Below are 20,153 nucleotides of genomic sequence, written 5' to 3'. Positions count from 1 at the left end.
GACGCATCCGAAGCTGACATAGATACATTTTGTTTACATAAATGTATCTAAGTGTTGAATGTGACTCGCTCTCTCTGACTGCGAAGGAGCTGGAGGACAGCCAAAGAGTGTGTAACATTTCTCAATAGATACATTTAACTAAATAGAATGTAACAATCTGAACTTCTGCATATCTCTCCACGGAACTTGAAACCTCTGTGTTTAACCCTTCCAATGCTGGTCTAGTAAAAAAAAATGCTTTTTGCATATAATATGCTGTAAATAATGTTTTAGAGCAAAGTTGAAATGCAGGGTTATATTCCGCTTTAACCACCCTGGCGTTCTGATTAAATCGCCAGGGTGGCTGCGGGAGGGTTTTTTTTAAATAAAAAAAAAACTATTTCATGCAGCCAACTGAAAGTTGGCTGCATGAAAGCCCACTAGAGGGCGCTCCGGAGGCGTTCTTCCGATCGCCTCCGGCGGCCAGAAGTAACAAGCAATAAGCGGCCTTCCGTGTTTCGCTTACCTCGGAGTGACGTCAGCCGACGTCCTGACGTCAGCCGCCTCCGATCCAGCCCTTAGCGCTGGCCGGAACTGTTTGTTCCGGCTACGCTGGGCTCGGGCGGCTGGGGGGACCCTCTTTCGCCGCTGCACGCGGCGGATCGCCGCGCTGCAGCGGCGATCAGGCAGCACACGCGGCTGGCAAAGTGCCGGCTGCGTGTGCTGCTTTTTATTTCATTAAAATCGGCCCAGCAGGGCCTGAGCGGCAGCCTCTGGCGGTGTTGGACGAGCTGAGCTCGTCCAGACCGCTCAGCAGGTTAAGATGACTACTTCATGTGAACTACAAGTCTGCCTACTCATGTAGACACATGGTTTCTACCATAATGTGGACAACCTGGGAGGCAGGACCGATTCTAGCTACAATGGGGCAAAAATGAAATGGGGCTCCCCTGACCACTTCTAGGTGACCGAGCCGCATGTTATGTACACGATGATGTGATGAGATTGCTCCACTGCCAAATACTCTGCGCGGGCCCCAGGAACCACAGTTCACTTTGGTGGAGATCTGGTGGGGCCTGGCAGCTGCACGGGCAATTGCCCAGTTTGCTCCTATGGACAAACTGGCACTGCTGGATGATGTAATCTTAGCTCTATAGTTCTTCCTACTTTAGATGTCACGGGGTCACAATTGATTGATCTGCACAGAAGCTGAAATCAGAGAGGAAGGGGCACAAGCTATACTTAATTGGCAAATATATTTGGCCCATGAAATTGGTATTCTGCCCACCACTTTGTTCTTTACACAGCTTACATTCCCTGAATGTTATTAAAATTGGCATTAGTCAGTTTTGGGGTTTAGTTTAACTTAAAAACAAAACAGAGGAGTGAAGGACTGTTTCTCTAGATCTGTCAGAAGTGGAACACCTACAGCATGTCAGTAATCCTGCGCTTACCAGCTCACTTGGGGTTTCCTCCGCTGGTAGCACATCTGGGGCTTATGGTGCGGCCGGCCGCAGTGGCAGGAATGATGTCAGCAGCGTGCCTGCGGGGATCCGGTTGCATGGTGCTCTGACTGAAAATGAGGGTGGACGCATGCTCTGGCAGCGACGCCCCTCTTATGCTCTAAGCGGGTCAGCTGACCAGCTGTCAGCTGACACGCAGGACTCCACCTCTGGTTCCTGATTGGCCAAGCGGCTTGGGGGCGTGTTTTCCTGCTTACCTGAGCTATTTAAGCTCTGTTCTGACACTTGCTCACTGTCTGCTCTAGCTACCACTTCGCAGTGAAGGCTTCAGACCTTAGTCAGTTCCTTGTGTGACTTGCACCGGCAGGACCCCGGGGATTCCACACTAGCTAGCCTATTATTATTATAACTGATTGATATACTGTGTTTGACTTCTGCTTGATTCTCTGACTACTCCTTGCCTATCGATTCTGTACCTTTGCCAATCTGATCTGTTGCCGACCTCTGCCTGAACACTCACTTAGCTCTTGCCTGCCGATTCTGTACCTTGCATATCTGATTGTTGCCGACCTCTGCCTGTTTACTAACTTTGTATTTGCCTGCCGATTTTGTACCGTATCTGTCAGATCTGTTACTGACCCTAATTTGTCTGACCATTCTCATTATCTGTACTCAGTGTTAGTGCTGCTTTCTACTGACACTGTCTGTAGACATTTCCCGTTTAGGGAACGTCTGATATTTGTCTGTCTGCTAGTGCTCACACACTAGCAGATTGTTACACAGCAACTGCAAAGGGTGGTCATGTGACTCAGCACACAGCGCAGTGTGTCTGGTGGAGGTGGGGTCAGCATGGCTCTGGGTGAAGTGAATCTCATTATGGTGATCTTGAATGGGATTTGCAGTTTAGGTGGAAGTGTCAGATGGTCTCCTCTGTATCACTAATCTCATTACATCTGATAAGCGGTGATCGCCCTTGGCTGACAGACACCCGCCTGTCTCCCAGCACTTCCTAGACGGCTGTTGCTCGTTCAACAATGTTACTGTTGTAGATGGACTGAGGAGTCACACAACAGAGAGCTGGTTGATTTGACATGATGACAATATGGACCCTTGCCATTACATAAGGCCTCGTTAGTACACATAGTCACATCACCATAATATTAAGGGCCGATCAATGCTTTTAGTTGATACCCTGATCATATTAACGTATATGTGCATGGCATTTCTCTTATCTGTTTCTGAGCAATTTCCTGATTCTTTTTTAGTTGGATCAATCAATCATAATATCAAAGAAAACTAGTGATTAGATAAAAAAACGTTGTGGTTTGAATTATGAAATTTTGGCTTTTGCTCATTAGTTCTTTGCTGTATGTGTAGAGAAATGTAAATCCTTGATGGTTACTCATTACTCCCAAGTACCGTATATACTTGCATATAAGCCGACCCGTGTGTAAGCCTCAGAAACCAGGGAAAAAAATGATTGACTTGCATATAAGCCCCCTCCCCAATATATCCTCCTCCACAGTAGCCAGATATTCCCCTAGTACAAGTCAGCCCCCTCCCCGTAGCCAGATATGCCTCAGGATTATACAGCTGTGTCTCAAAAAGCCACTAGATGGCGTCATAGATATGAGACACAGCGATTGCCAAACAGGAAGAATCCCCGATCATTGCACTGCTGACACGTTGCTTGCACGCTCCGCTCTACAAGCCAGGGGACACAGGTAGTCTTGAGCAGCGCACTCTGCACAACATGTTGCAGGGGATGGAGGGCACAGGCACAGCAGGGTGCAAGCTGGTAAGAGCAGGATCACTAGTGCACAATCCTTGCGCTCCTCTGCCAGTAAGAAAATCTGCTCTACCCTCTGTTTTGCTCCACTGACTCACATATAAACCAATGGGGTAACTCTTCAGCACATTTTTTATGCTGAAAAATTAGGCTTATACGCAAGTATATACAGTATCTGTAGGTTTAGAGAGACCAGGAGCCCAATGGTGCAGTATCCTAGCATAAGGGCAGTGAATAATTTGAAGGTAAGTAATACACTTACAAAGGTGGGTTGCAATAACTTGCAACCATTGTCTGTGGGAATATAACCAGCCCTGCTCAGTGTCCCGGGTCTGTTGGTGAAGATGCTGGTCGGTCACTCTCCTGGATGGGTTCTGAGGACTTCACGGGCCTCTTTACTCGGACCCCTTATGCCTACATTAAACACTGGTGGAGGTGCCTTGCGTTGTATATAAGTGGTAATGTAAATGAGAAGTGTAATGTCTTACCTTCTCGGAAGAACAAACCATAAGTATGCTAGTTCATACTCTAGGGTGCCTATTTGAAAATGACCGACTCTTTGCAAGCACTTGTTATTGACCTGAGGAAGTGGGCTAAGACCTGTGAAACATGTTGTCTAACGTGCATGAATAAACAAGTATTTTTCCATTACTTGTGGCTTGTACTTCTGAGAATGTTACATTTCTCATTTACATTACCATTACCAGTTATATACAGGGTATCTCTACCAGTGTTTAATATTGCTGTATGTGTGTTTAGGGATGTCATAAGGTAGTGACTGTGGTGTGGCAGGGCATTTCTTTACGTCGTGCCCTTTCTCATCTCAAAATGTTTCAGAGGTATGGCAGGATGGAATAATTGTAATCCTTCTCCCCTCATATGTGCAATGCGATGGTAATAGGGATATTTTTTAGAATTATTGCAGTCCAACAGCACCATTATAATGAAGAGCAAGCAAATTCTCACTTTGACTTCACTCCCCGATTTGTTCTCTGTTTTTTCATTACTGCACAGGCGGATCTATTTTCTGGGCATCCTCCTTCTCACTGCTCCCTGACGTCCTTCCACAACTCCTATACTCAGTAGTATTAGTGACTATGGAGGGAAAAAAAGGACTGTTTAGTCTGGCATTTATGATCATATAACTTTTTCCCCTGTAACACATCACTATGATCTGAGACGAGCTCATGCACTTTGGGTCCTACGGGAGAAAAGCACGTTTCCAGTGATTTGTTAATTCTGTTGTAAACTCTTCCGGCAGTGGGCGAGTGTGCATCCTGACTGGGCATGTGCAAGTAAGAGTAGCTTTATTCTACTGGGCCTTACTCACACATGCCTAGCTTGGATGCACTCGCCCACCTCACAGCTAAGAGAGCAACAGTAAGAAACGTATTAGACTGGAATAAACCTAATAAGTTTAAAGAAACCCTTTGCTGGAATGGAAGGCCACAAGAGGATCCAGGAAGCCTCTGGACCACCCAGAAGCTTTCCACTACGTTGGGTAAGTAAACTTTAAACGAACAAAAAAAACCCTCAGGTGGAAGGCTTTAAGGAAAACTTTAAAGAAAGGCAGCAATGACAGTTATGCTACTTCAAATGAGGCTAGATGCACACTTAGCAGAAACGCTAGTATTGTGGAAAACGCTGCGTTTTTGCCACTAATGGAAGTCTATGAGCCACAAGAAAAAACGCATATAAAAAACGCATATGTGTTTTATATCCATGCGTTTTCAAAAACGTTGGTTTTGTTGCATACTATGCAAAAACGCATCAAAAATGCACATAATAAAAGTCAATGGAATCGCATTGGTATGTGTTTTTCATGCGTTTTTAAATGCGTTTTTGAAAAAAAAATTGTTTTGTGATGTATTTCTGTTTCCTGTTGTCTTCCTAGTTATTTGCATTAAACGCAATTGTAGAACGCATATAAAAAGCATACAAAACGCATATATGTTTCGTATATGTGAACCGCAAATGCATAAAAATGCACACAAAATGCTTGTAAAACGCATCTGTGATTAAAAAAAATGCTAACGCAAATGCACCAAAAACGCAGACAAAAAAAATATGCACATGACATAAAAAGCTGCCTTTCATGTTATGTTACGTGTGCACCTACCCTTGGTCATTCTGTGGGTTGCTCATGGAAGTCACGGGAGGGGGTTATGGGTTGTTGCACTCAGGGGACTGCACATGAAAAGGCCGGGTGTGCTATGTTCACATAGTAGTTCATAGGGGGACTGGAGGGTGAGGTTAACAAAAAGCTACCCGGGTATTTGAAGCAAACAGTAATTACAGATGGCTATAAATGGCTCTCAGAGAGATGGTTGATTAGTGCAATTGTTGCTTTGGGCAGTTTGTAGAGCAGAGTTGTTGAGATGTCCACATTGACCTCTTTGCATTTGCAGTAACGTATTCATGGTAAGATTGCGATTGCACCTGTCAGATGTGACTTTGGATGCTCCTGGCCCAAACACTGACGACAGCTAAGATGCAGACAGAGCATGGATTTCTATTAATAATAATAACAATGTAACTAGAAAAAGAATGGAGAAGGCAGTAATAATAAATAATACTACTATAGAAGACGTAATTAGGGAAAGGAGCCAGAAATAATATATTTAGGATGATGAAGACAACAAGAGTAATAATTATAATACTGTATAAGGTTGTGGACATAATAAAGGACGGGTGCTGAGGTAGCAATTTAAAAACGACGATAATAATAACAATAACACCACACTGTTTCTTTAACCCTTCCCCCTCCCTCCTGTGGGCGGAGCTCTTGGGCTATCCCGATTCCTTGATTAGTCAGTTCATCTTCCTGGCTCCACCCTTTCACCGCCCTTCTCTGGTGCGTTTTCCACCTTGCAGGGCCGCCAATCTCCTCACAGTGCGGGCTGTACCATCTGCACCGACCTGGGGGGAAATTAAGGTTTGGTCTATGGTTTGCGTTCCTGGTGTTTGCTGCTACAGTACTCGATACTAAAGATCGGTGAATGAAGTGGATGGACAAGAGTGCGATTTCAGAGTACTGAAGAGCTAGTAGTGAAGTATAGCCCCCCCCCCCCCCTCTGTGTGGTTGAGCAGTGGGGCGGTCCGGAGGGGGCGGTACGGTGCAGTTCTGGATACAATGTAGCAGAGAGGAGGAGAGCACGACGGGGCGGATCTACCGGGATGCGGCTCTGAGGTGAGATTCTTAATTCACTATTCTATATATTCTCATCCCCTATATAGCGCCGTATCTCTCTCACGCTGCTGTCTGCCTTGCGGCGCTTCCCTTATTGTCTGATAACCCTCAAATGCATCTAAATGGTTCTCCCCGTGTCCTTCCATTGACACACACCCTCTGTGCTTCAGAGTGTGGCTCTCTACTGGCACCATAAGAGCTGCTCCTTCAGTCTCTCTGCAGACACCATCCAGTACACGTAGTAAGCTCCCGAGTGTGTCTTACCTTATTGCTATAGTGTGATCCACTCCATTCCTTTATGTTCAATGTACTCCTGAGTGCGTTCCACTCTGCCTCTGTAAACCTAGTGTACCCCTAAGTAAACTACACTCTGCTGCTTTAAACCTAATGTACACCTAAGTATGCACCACTCCAGTACACCTAGTGTACCCGAAGAATGTTCTATGTCTGTAAACTTAGTATCAGGGCGTTGGAGTCGGTACAAAAATCTTCCGACTCCAACTCTGACTCCTCAGTTTATGAAACCATGACTCAGACTCCAACTCCAATTCCGAATACCCAAAATGGCTCCGACTCCTCGACTTCGACTCCTTAGTCTAATACCTAACAGGGATGTGGATTTAGTACAAAAATCATCAGACTTCGATTCCCGACCCTGACTCCTCAGTTTATGAAATCAACGACTCCGACTCCAACTCTCACTCCGGGTGCCCAAAATTGCCTCGACTCCGACTCCAACTCTGACTCCACAGCCCTGCTTAGTATGCTCCACTCCAGTAAACCTAGTGTTCACTTATGTTTCAATCCACTAGCTAATGCACCCCTACGTATGCTCCACTCCGGTAAACCTAGTGTACCCCTGTGTATTCTCAACTCTGCTGCTGTAAACCTAATGCACACCTCCCTGAGTGTGCCACACTCCTACTGTGTCCCTAAGTATGCGTCACATCATTGCTGTATATCTAGTGTACGTTTTGCCCTGTAGTACACTAGTGTACTGATATTTTCTGAGTGCTTTAACTCCATGCATACCTAGTGTTTAGAGATGATTAACAAGATACTTATAATTTTGGCTTGAAAGCAGATTTCATGCTAATTGTATTGTATGCAGTTTGGAATTGGGCTAGGGAAATTGCATGATTTGCCTGGTTCCAAGCTACATACGATTTGCATGAAAGTCAGAATTTCTAGCATCTCGTTGACCATCTCTACTAGTGTAGTATGCTCCACTTTACTCTTTACCCATGAATTTCTTCAATGCTGTGCATCTGATGAGCCTTTGAGGGTGCTTCCCTCCACTGTATTGCGCGGAGTGTGCCCCTAAAACTGCGTACGTACATTTTTAGTGTAGCTTCTCGTAATAGCCTGTGATACTGTGGTTGACACTGCGGAGAATGAACGTTGTAGAGACACACAGCTTGGGTATACCTGAGTGGCGTGTGTAGTCTATGGAGAAAGCATGGTGCATGATTGAGTGGTCTCTGGTGGGCAGGGTAAGGAGGGGAACAGTAAACTCACTTGTTGCTATTGCTTAAAGATTCTTGGCTCAAACGGCCCTGAATGGTAACTTTGGCTGGTGTGGGAACAAGACTTTAGTGTGCTTCCTTCCATTACGTTGCACTGAGCGTTCCACTTAGTTTGCCCTAATCCACTGGTGTGTCCCTGGTGTGTCGTACTTCATTCTTGTGTATGCAGTGTGCCCATGGGTGTGCCTCCATCTAAAACTGTACACCCCACTGGGCCTGAGTGCTGCGATCCACTTCTGGCGCTTTCCCTTTTTTGCTTCATAGTGCATTCTCCACTGTGACCTCTTGAGGGCTGTTGCCCTTGGACCCTTTTTTATTGAAGAACATTAGTTCCCTCTCATACTATGTTGCTGAAGAGTACAGTATAGGTTTCCTGGAGACCATTACTCCCCAGTTAATTCCCTTTGGCCTAAATAAAGCTTTCCTTGTGACCCTTAGACAGCATTAACTTCCTCCTGTAGTATGACCCTTGAATACCTTTTGTGTGGTTGGAGAGCTCCCACTTTGCTAGCCAATAATTGGTATCATCCTGATTCAAAACGTCCTGTTTCTGTCTGAATTCGCATTCTGCCATGACTGTTTTCAGCCTTCCTTTCAGCGCTCCGGCAGTGTAGAGGTTAATGTCCTCTGATGGCCCTTTAAGAAGCCTGTGTGATGGAATATTGTCCCGTTATTGTCTCCGTCAGTGAGATGGAATATAGGCACATTTGACTCCGATGTAATGAGTGCCATGCTACCTGCCTACCATCTGCCCTATCTTCTAGCACAGTGACCTATTTGGATGGTCATAGTGGTCTATTGGATGCTTGTTCTTGGTCAGCTGAGAGGCTTCTGACTGTGGGAATTTGAGTCCCACCAAGGGCATTCTGGAACCTGTAGTTGCAACACAGCCAGAGGATTCATACAAGATTCTGAGTAACACTTGAAAGTCTGTTGGCTTTTGTGGGATTACAAGTCGCCGCATTCCTGAAACAAGGACTTCACACTGGTAGGTTAATGTCGGCGGTACTTGTCATGCCCTTCATTTGACTGCTAGATTGCCAGCTCATGTGTCTTTTACCCGTCTATAGATCAGTATCTGAACAGACTGTCTGCCTCTGAAGTTCCTGTGAATGCAAACTTCTGCAAGTACTTGCCATGCTGGGACCTGTAGTATGCCTGACAGCTGTCGGATGGATTGTCCTCTCTTTTGGAAGCATGTTTTTCTGCGTTGGGCAACAGGTTATTCTGGGTTTGTCTTCAGGGCCGTTGCTGTAAAGTGATCTGGAGATATGACTGCTGATGGTAGCAGATAGCACCTGAGTATGTGTGTGATGCCTTGGTCTATTACTGGCATGTACATTGATATGAGATTATTATAATAATCAGTACAGTATAATTATTAGTGCGGTGCTTGTCATTTACTGTCTTCAGCTGTCATGACTGCTGTATGTTGGCTTTTTTCTTTTTCTGGTATGCTTGTCCTCTACCGTGTTCGGCTTTCATATCTATCTATAGTATCGCTCTATCTCTCATGTGGCTTGGAGATAGATAGATAGAGAGATATACATAGAGATAGATAGGTGTGTGTGTGTGTTTTTTTTGTTTTGTTCATTCCTGCCACACATCCTGTACTATATGGCGATGCTTGTTTGACTTGAGTTTTATTTTTTGATCAGTCTCTTGCTGCTGGGAAAACAAGTGTTTCCAGGAATGTCGGCAGTACAGACGGACAAGTGGTCGGCATCCACATGTGTCTATAGAAAACTGTTGCTCTCAGGGATGGTGAATGCTTCCTAAATTCACACTTTTACTGCAGCATATGCTTGCCACCCTTCTGGCATTCCACCCTATTCTACTCTGGTCAAAAAACAAAAAAAAACCCCTCCAAAGCATGGGTAGATACCGTAGTGGCGGCTACGTAAGAGAGGTGATGGTGTCTTCCAGTCTGGTTAAATGAGCCTTATAGCTTTTATGTAGATAATATAATTAAAAGCAATCTTAAAGCGAAATAATAAAACAACCTACTTACCTCTGTAGTGGGAATACTATGGTTTGTCCAAGGGGTTTCCTGTATCCTAATACAGTCCACCATTCCAGCGCTGGGTCCTTCTATACCTATTTGGCTTGCCCAGTAGAACAAAGATTTTGTGCATAGAGGGAAAAAAGCCAGGTACGAGTGCCCTTGCTCTACTTACTAGGCATGCAAGGACCTTACTTGCTCATGCCCAGTATGGACATTCTCTTACAGCCTCACTCGCAGACTGAGAAACCTATTTGACTTGCTAGAGTTGAATACAGTAGGTAGAGGTGGACACAGCGCTAGAACGGCGTTGCTTCTCCTTGTGATGCCATGTTGTTTTTCACCCACTCTTCCACTATGTAATGCATGTACTGTATGCCCCTCCCTCATATTTAGAACCAAAGCATGGCTTCTGCTTTGAATGAGGCTTATTGCTCCATCCCCTAATGCCACCCTCTGTCTGTTCGTGTTATGAACAGGGACCAACTCAAAACATAGTGCCAGTTAACTATGACATCATTGTCATTCCGATTAGGTAATTGCACTTTCTCCATGTTTTGTCAGAGCCATGTTTTGAGTTTCTGTGGCTCCTTTCTGTGGAGCAACATTTCTTTCCTACCCTGTGACTACCTCGGAGACCTGAGATGTCTATTGCATTACATGAGACATGTTGCTTTGCTCCTGGCCAACATTTTTGTACTGTATGAAGTATGCTTCCTCTCTCCATCATTACACAATCGCATACTACCTCTTTACCCTGCTGCTTCTCTGAGTCTTTATCTCTACAAAAATGTAGCATACCATCACCACACCCTCCTCCCACCTAATTTGCATTCTTACATCTCCCATTTCACTCAATGGCTTTGTGCGACCCATGCCGTGCCTATTGAGCATTGCTAGCCTCTGGTAACAGGGATGTAAAAAAAATATCCTATCTACATATTTACTCCCATAATGCATTACTTCAAGACAGATACATTGCAAATCCTTCTTCCATGAAAAACTAGCATGTTAGAAAACACTGGATTATAGGACTTTCAAGGTAGAGGTATTACCTTTCTTTTTCCAGCAGTGGAGGAGGTGAGCCAATGACAGCCGGGTGCTCACCAAAACTAGGCGGGTGGAGCACCTGCCTAAAAGAGCCTGGGGGGAACACTGAATGGTATAGGTTCTGTAATTCTGTGGGAACAAGTGACCTCCTCCCTTTTTTTTTTTTTTTTTTTTTTTTTTGGGGGGGGACTTGTAGCTTTTGAGAAAATTGATTTTAAAAAAAATTGCTTTTAAACTTGTATAAGCTGCTACAGGCGGCAGAGGTTACACAGAGGGGTACACAACTAAAGAACAGATTCAGGTTAAGAACGACCCTATCTCGTTTAACTGGAGACTACCTGTATACATCAGTCATAAGAGTTTGCAACATAGGAGTGTTAACAATTTAGTCATGGAGAACAAGATGATGTTTAAACTGTGTCAGATAGTGACAAAGAACTTTAATATGCACTTGGCTATAGAGAACTCTGGCACTGTATTTGGCCTGGGGAAGTGGGCTGAGACCCACGAAACACGTTGCCAAGTGCATATTCAAGTTTTTGTCATTATCTGACTTAGTCGTAAATGAGGTAAGCCACTATACCCCCTGATGAGTCATAGATTGATGAAACGTGTAGGGCGGAGCTACGTGTCACGTGACCGGAAGTTGATGCGGTGGAGAGGACACGAGGATTCAAGGCGGTATATATGATAGCGGCTACCCGGGACCAGCTTGCACACTGTACAAAGTGCTTTATCTTCAAACCTTGTGAGTGCAATGTGTTTTTATAACCTTTACCCCATTAAATGGTTTTACGCTATTTGGAGTTGTCTTAGTTTGCAGAATCTGCAAGTGTAGTGGCTGCCTGCCTGCCCCTCTTAAAGTGCTTTCAGTCTTGCCTCCGAATTTGTAGGAGGATTATTGGGTGAGTGCGAGTGCATTGGGGGGGGGGGGGTGTGGATGTTGTCGTCCCTGCACATTGAAGTTTGGTGAAGGTGTTTTGGTTCACACTGGGAAGGTGGATGTGTTACGCTATGAGCCCTCCTGTTTTTCTTTTATTCACATGTTTACGTGATGGTCTGAGATGAAGTGACTTACCTGGTTTGAATACTATAGTTTGATGTATGATTTTTTTGGAGTCTACAGTGGACCAGCTAGAGACAGTGACACGGAACCTACACTATTTCACCTTATAGACTTTGAGCGAGGTCATAATAGGAATTGTTTTTTGAGTTGCATTAAATACAAGTGCTTGTGATCTGCGCACCACGTGTTTACTACGATTCTCCATTAGTGCACTATTGATTGCTTTTGGGGTTTAAGTGGTATATTTTACTATGGGAATTAGATAGTAGACTATTGGTAATTTTAATGATATTCTACTTGCGACAATCCCCTAGGCCATTGTTTTTTTTTTCCCAGGTGCCTTCATTACATGGATGCTGCAGACCCCCTGGTAATGGGTGTGTTTCACAGATGCATAGGACTTGCCTCTGGAGTTCCCCAGAGATAGAAGAATCCAGCAGGGGGTCTTAGAGCCTTTGCTAAAGAGGGTGTGCAGAGCTAGGAGCTGAGGAGCACAGAGATCTCGCCTCGGAAGCCCTCAAGAGATTGATGACACTGAAGTGATTTAATTGCCTCTTCTTAATACTGAAATGCCAGTCCTGTGTGGAATGACCCTTAATGGCTGTGTTACTCTGAGAATTGCGCTCTCATGCGCTCATGTTTACTTCCCGTCTTTTCTTGAGTGCTGGGAATTACCCTCACATGCTAGATTGGAGCGGGTTAAATCTGCTGTCATTGTTTAGTTTCAGGTCCACAGGTGCATCTTTTGGTGTCTAATGGTGGCCATACATGGTACAATTTTTTTTCATCCAATCTTACCAATTCTATGTAGTATAAGGGAACTGCTTAAATTAGCCTTTCAGTCTATTCACTTAATTTACCCTTATACTACATAGAAATGGTAAGATTGTATGAAAAAATTGTACCATGTATGGCCACCATTAGAATGACACCCCACTCCCGCCCCTATATCTCTTTCTAGCCCCACATGCACGATCCATCTGACATCTGTTTATACTGGTGTTTTTTCTTGTGCTGGTTTGGATGGTAGCTGTTACACCCTATGACTTCACTGGCTTGTTTTTACTGAAGTAATTTCTGAGTGTTCCAAGTCATGTATTATTCATACATGTCTTATAGTGGCTGACGGGCAGCTTATGTCTGCTAGAAATGTTTGTCTCTCCAAACTTGCCATCTCCACTCCCAGACTTCCCCCAGCCCCCCCCCCCCCCCCCCCACACACACACACATTTTATTGGCTGCAGTGTGAAACGCGGATGAGAAATGCATATAAATGTATGTTGTGTGTGCCATGTTCCCTCAGCATTGTACTGAGTTTATGCTGACATAATGGCAGCTGGTTCATTGTAAGGCCTTTACTAAATGCCTTTATTTTCCCTGTACAGACCTCAGATATTTGTCACTGGAAAGGTATGGTCATGATTGTTGTACACAGTATGTGCAGCTTGTCTGAGTGACTTGTTATTTTCAATAATTTGGGGGGAGTAGATGTTCTGTTGCTTTCGAATACAATATAATTAGCTGAAAAACTTCAACCCAGCAGGTTTGCTGTGCGTTCACATGGCAGGCTCAACTGTCTGCCAAGCAGTTCAGCTGTGGATGTGCTGTACAAGGAGCCCCTTCCGGTTGCAATATTATGCAGCCACATGGTAGGATTTGTAAGCACACCTTTGTCAGTGGTTGACACATGGTGTATGTACTTTGTAGTAGAAAACCGCTGCATGTCACATTTTAATGGTGGCAACTGCACCGCATATCCTACAAGCAGCTGACGGACAGTGGTGCAGAAGACTAGACATGTTATTGGATGTTAAAATCTAGCAGGCAGCCAACTGGAGTTGTCAGAAGTCAGTTTATTGGGCAACAGATGTTCAAAAATTAAGTTGTGTATACACAACACTGTTGCCTGCCAGGATTGGGACTTCAGCATTCTGTTGCTATGAAGAGGGACAGAGGGATTGCGCAAAGTGCAGGACAATGTGGGAGGGGTAAGGAGAACAATTGTCTCAGCCTGTGCTGGTAAGAGCCGGATCTGGCAAATTGGATTGCTCAACGATGCCTCTGGACCGCTGTAAAATGCTTGATTCTACAACCATCTAGAGCTTGGTTTCTCAACATTATGGCACGTACCCCCTTTTCAATGTCTGCCCTGGCCAAGTACACCCTGTTGTTCATATGATCTCAAGTACCCCTTGATGCAAAGTCATTGTTGTCAACAGGCCTGCTCCGGAATCCAATGTCATTTGTGTTCACGTTTTTCCAGGATGTTGAATTGTACAGTAGTTTGCGGTTTCCTGCACAATGCACTGTAAATACTTTACACCTCCAATCCCAAAAAATCACAAATGATTTGGAAAACTCGATCGCAAATGCAGAGCCCAGCAAACACCAGGAAACTCAGTGGCGTAGCTAAGGAGCTATGGGCCCCGGTGCAAGTTTTACATTGGGCCCCCATTAAGCAATCTATACATAACAATTGATACAGCGTACAAAAACCTGCCAAGGAGAACACATTGTCAGAGGTGCAAGAAGTGGAGGGGGAACAGCTTGATTATCATTTAAAGCATCTATTGAAGCGATGAATACAAGCACAGGACCAATAAAGAGCTAATACTACAGTTGAGGGTGGGCCTTTCTGGCCCAAGGGCCCCGATGCGGTCCAGACACCTGCAACCCCTGTTGTTACGCTACTGGAAACTCCTGTGAAATCGCCAACGCAAGTGTGCTCCCAGCTTGACACGTATATTTGTTAGGAACACTCCATAATTGTATATATGCTAAATTCTTTGTAAACATTGCTTGTTGCTTTTACTGATGTGTAAATGCTATTTCAGTCTCCTTTCTATATGAATTTTTTTTTTATAATAAATTCACCATGACTAATTCAAGAACCCACTGAGTCTACTTAAAGTAACCCTGGGGATACATGTACCATGTTTTGAGAACCTAGGACAGTGATGGCTAACCTTGGCACTCCAGCTGTGGTGGAACTACAAGTCCCATGAGGCATTGCAATACTCTGACAGCTCTAAGCATAACTTGGGGAGGCAGGGGCATGATGGGATTTGTAGTTTTGTCACAGCTGGATTGCCAAGGTTAGCGATCAATGACCTAGGATCTAGAAAGTCTAGTTACTGGGTGTTTTTTTTTTTTTTTTAAATGCTTTTGTGGCCTGACAGCTGGGATTTGTCCATCCCTAATAAAAATGATTAACTACCAACAGTCATCTTTGACAACATGTAAGAGGTTCTCATTTGCATAATTTTAGTTTTTTTAGTTCCTGAATAGATTTTGGAATTTCTACTGGCTCTCAGTATATTTTAATGGTTATCTAGCAGTTTGGTTGCTTGGATCCTGCAGCCCTGCTGCAGTAAATAATTTTGAATGGTGCTGCTTATCTTTTATTAACCACTTCACGACCGCCCCCAGCCGATGGGCGGCGGCAAAGTCCGGGCCCAAACGACCGCAATACGCCCATCGGCGGGGGCGGCTGCGGGAGTGGCTATGCGGCGATCGCGTCATTCGTGACGCGATCAGCCGCCGGGGACTGGCTCCGCCCCCGTTCGATGTGACCCGCCGGCCGTTCGGAAGCGCCGGCGGGTTACTAGCACCCGGATCGCCGCGTGTACTGTGTATAATAGGCTTTGTAATGTATACAAAGCCTATTATACTGGCTGCCTCCTGCCCTGGTGGTCCCAGTGTCCGAGGGACCACCAGGGCAGGCTGCAGCCACCCTAGTCTGCACCCAAGCACACTGATTTCCCCCCCCTGCCCCCTGATCGCCCACAGCACCCCTCAGACCCCCCCCTGCCCACCCCCCAGACCACTGTTTGCACCCAGTCACCCCCCTAATCACCCATCAATCACTCCCTGTCACTATCTGTCAACGCTATTTTATTTTTTTTAGTCCCTAATCTGCCCCCTACTCCCTTCTGATCACCCCCCCCCCCCCCCGTGTACTGTATGCATCTATCCCCCCTGATCACCTGTCAATCACCTGTCAATCACCTGTCAATCACCCGTCAATCACCCCCTGTCACTGCCACCCATCAATCAGCCCCTAACCTGCCCCTTGCGGGCAATCTGATCACCCACCCACTCCAATAGATCGCCCGCAGATCCGACATCAGATCACCTCCCAAATCCATTGTTTACATCTATTCTCTCCTCTAAACACCCACTAATTACCCATCAATCACCCCCTATCACCACCTGTCACTGTTACCCATCAGATTAGACCCTAATCTGGCCCTTGCGGGCACCCAATCACCCGCCCACACGCTCAGATTGCCCTCAGACCCCCCCTTATCAATTCGCCAGTGCAATATTTACATCTGTTATTCCCTGTAATAAGCCACTGATCACCTGTCAATCACCCATCAATCACCCCCTGTCACTGCCACCCCCCACCAATCACCCCCTGTCACTGCCACCCATCGAACAGCCCCTAACCTGCCCCTTGCGGGCAGTCTGATCACCCACCCACACCAATAGATCGCCCGCAGATCCGACATCAGATCACCTCCCAAGTGCAGTGTTTACATCTCTTCTCTCCTCTAAACACCCACTAATTACCCATCAATCACCCCCTATCACCACCTGTCACTGTTACCCATCAGATTAGACCCTAATCTGCCCCTTGCGGGCACCCAATCACCCGCCCACACCTCAGAACGCCCTCAGACCCCAGCCCTGATCACCTCGCCAGTGCATTGCTTGCATCTATTTCCCCCCTCTAATCACACCTTGAGACACCCATCAATCACCTCCTGTCACCCCCTAGCACACTTACCCATCAGATCAGGCCCTAATTTGCCCCGTGTGGGCTCCTGATCACTCGGCCAAACCCTCAGATCCCCCTCAGACCCCCTTCCGATCACCTCCCCAGTGCATTGATTGCATCTATTTTCCCCTCTAACCGCCCCCTGAGACACCCATCAATCACCTCCTGTCACCCCCCCCTAGCACTCCTATCCATCAGATCAGGCCCAATACATCCTGTCATCTAAGAGGCCACCCTGCTTATGACCGATTCCACAAAATTTGCCCCCTCATAGACCACCTGTCATCAAAATTTGCAGATGCTTATACCCCTGAACAGTCATTTTGAGACATTTGGTTTCCAGACTACTCACAGTTTTGGGCCCGTAAAATGCCAGGGCAGTATAGGAACCCCACAAGTGACCCCATTTTAGAAAGAAGACACCCCAAGGTATTCTGTTAGGTGTATGATGAGTTCATATAATATTTTATTTTTTGTCAAAAGTTAGCGGAAATTGGATTTTTATTGTTTTTTTCACAAAGTGTCATTTTTCACTAACTTGTGACAAAAAATAAAATCTTCTATGAACTCACCATACCCCTAACAGAATACCTTGGGGTGTCTTCTTTCTAAAATGGGGTCACTTGTGGGGTTCCTATACTGCCCTGGCATTTTAGGGGCCCTAAACCGTGAGGAGTAGTCTAGAAAACAAATGCCTCAAAATGACCTGTGAATAGGACGTTGGGCCCCTTAGCGCACCTAGGCTGCAAAAAAGTGTCACACATGTGGTATCGCCATACTCAGGAGAAGTAGTATAATGTGTTTTGTGGTGTATTTTTACACATACCCATGCTGGGTGGGAGAAATCTCTCTGTAAATGGACAATTGTGTGTAAAAAAAAAAATCAAATAATTGTCATTTACAGAGATATTTCTCCCACCCAGCATGGGTATGTGTAAAAATACACCCCAAAACACATTATACTACTTCTCCTGAGTACGGCGGTACCACATGTGTGGCACTTTTTTGCACCCTAAGTGCGCTAAGGGGCCCAAAGTCCAATGAGTACCTTTAGGATTTCACAGGTCATTTTGCGACATTTGGTTTCAAGACTACTCCTCACAGTTTAGGGCCCCTAAAATGCCAGGGCAGTATAGGAACCCCACAAATGACCCCATTTTAGAAAGAAGACACCCCAAGGTATTCCGTTAGGAGTATGGTGAGTTCATAGAAGATTTTATTTTTTGTCACAAGTTAGCGGAAAATGACACTTTGTGAAAAAAAACAATGAAAATCAATTTCTGCTAACTTGTGACAAAAAAAAAAAATCTTCTATGAACTCACCATACATCTAACGGAATACCTTGGGGTGTCTTCTTTCTAAAATGGGGTAATTTGTGGGGTTCCTATACTGTCCTGGCATTTTAGGGGCCCTAAACCGTGAGGAGTAGTCTTGAAACGAAATTTCTCAAAATGACCTGTGAAATCCTAAAGGTACTCATTGGACTTTGGGCCCCTTAGCGCAGTTAGGGTGCAAAAAAGTGCCACACATGTGGTATCGCCGTACTCAGGAGAAGTAGTATAATGTGTTTTGGGGTGTATTTTTCCACATACCCATGCTGAGTGGGAGAAATATCTCTATAAATAGACAATTGTGTGTAAACAAAATAAAAAAATTGTCATTTACGGAGATATTTCTCCCACCCAGCATGGGTATGTGTAAAAATACACCCCAAAACACATTATACTACTTTTCCTGAGTACGGCAATACCACATGTGTGGCACTTTTTTGCAGCCTAGCTGCGCTAAGGGGCCCAAAGTCCAATGAGCATCTTTAGGTTTACAGGGGTGCTTACAATTAGGCACCCCCCAAAATGCCAGGACAGTGAACACACCCCACAAATGACCCCATTTTGGAAAGTAGACACTTCAAGGTATTCAGAGAGGAGCATAGTGAGTCCGTGGCAGATTTCATTTTTTTTTGTCGCAAGTTAGAAGAAATGGAAACTTTTTTTTTTTTTTTTTTTTTTTTCACAAAGTGTCATTTTCCGCTAACTTGTGACAAAAAATAAAATCTTCTATGAACTCACCATGCCTCTCACTGAATACTTTGGGATGTCTTCTTTCCAAAATGGGGTCATTTGGCGGGTATTTGTACTATCCTGGAATTTTAGCCCCTCATGAAACCTGACAGGTGCGCAGAAAAGTCAGAGATGCTTGAAAATGGGAAAATTCACTTTTGGCACCATAGTTTGTAAACGCTATAACTTTTACCCAATCCAATAAATATACACTGAATGTTTTTTTTTTTTATCAAAGACATGTAGCAGAATAACTTTCGCGCTCAAATGTATAGGAAATTTTACTTTATTTGAAAAATGTCAGCACAGAAAGTTAAAAAAGTCATTTTTTTGACAAAATTCATGTCTTTTTTGATGAATATAATAAAAAGTAAAACTCGCAGCAGCAATCAAATAGCATCAAAAGAAAGCTGTATTAGTGACAAGAAAAGGAGGTAAAATTCATTTAGGTGGTAGGTTGTATGAGCATTAAACCGTGAAAGCTGCAGTGGTCTGAATGGAGAAAAAGGCTCTGGTCCTTAAGGGGCGAAAAGACTGTGGTCCTCAAGTGGTTAATGTATTTGTTTTCCTTTGTGCCTTTTTGTTTACGATTAAAAGCAGTTGTATGATTTTTGTATTCCTGGTGTGGAGAGCTAATGCAGCCCTGGCTGGATTTGTGTAACGTGTTTGGTTGGACGGTGCTGTTGCTTTCTCCAGCGAGGTGGCACTTCGCCCCGAGCTGCGGATTCCTCTTGTCACGAGGCTATTTTTAACTCTCCCTGCACACAAGGTGCCTTGGCTGAAGCACAGCTGTAACTTTCCCAGTTCACTCTGGGCATCCTTTGCTTTACATGTTGAAACGCCAAATGATTCTAATTTTTATGAGAGACTGAAAAAACCTTTTGTGCCACACAAAGGGGAGAGAATAGGCAGGCTGGCCCTTTCACTGTGTCTGCACCTGTGTGAGTCTATAGAGCTGTTCACATTTATTGTACAGCAAGAGGCCCTGCTATGGAATGTGCAAAACATTTAAAAATAAAAACATTTTTTTATACATAACTGCATCCAAATTATATTCTTTATTTTTAGGTAAGGGCCATTTTCCACTCAGTATATGCAGAGCGCACAGAAAAGGCAATTGCATTCTGCAGTAATGTTTTCTGATCACATGCTACACTTAAGGCCTGGAACCCACGAGAGCATTTTTTTAGCGATAGGGAGTGCTTTCAATCGCTAGCGATTTCCCTTAATGATCTGCCAATGAA

General features: G+C 44.8%; 1 protein-coding gene across 21 annotated transcripts in view; it reads left to right on the top strand.

The window, feature by feature from the left end:
* The window catches only part of MICAL3 (microtubule associated monooxygenase, calponin and LIM domain containing 3), a 340,878-nt gene that overhangs the window by 16,565 nt on the left and 304,160 nt on the right, over positions 1-20,153 (top strand). For 2 of the 21 annotated variants that reach the window (XM_068277273.1, XM_068277270.1), the window contains exon 1: positions 6,159-6,421. The exons of 18 other annotated variants lie outside the window; for them this stretch is intronic. The gene's annotated coding sequence lies outside the window, so the exon portion shown is untranslated. Of the gene's footprint in view, positions 1-6,158; positions 6,422-8,915; positions 8,936-20,153 lie in introns of those variants that run through there. One more of the 21 variants, XM_068277280.1, reaches the window with a different exon arrangement.

This window comes from Hyperolius riggenbachi, chromosome 3 (genome assembly GCF_040937935.1).
Source record: "Hyperolius riggenbachi isolate aHypRig1 chromosome 3, aHypRig1.pri, whole genome shotgun sequence".
NCBI lineage: Eukaryota > Metazoa > Chordata > Amphibia > Anura > Hyperoliidae > Hyperolius > Hyperolius riggenbachi.
Note: the sequence above shows the minus strand (reverse complement) of the source record. Positions and strands in the feature narration are given on the sequence as shown.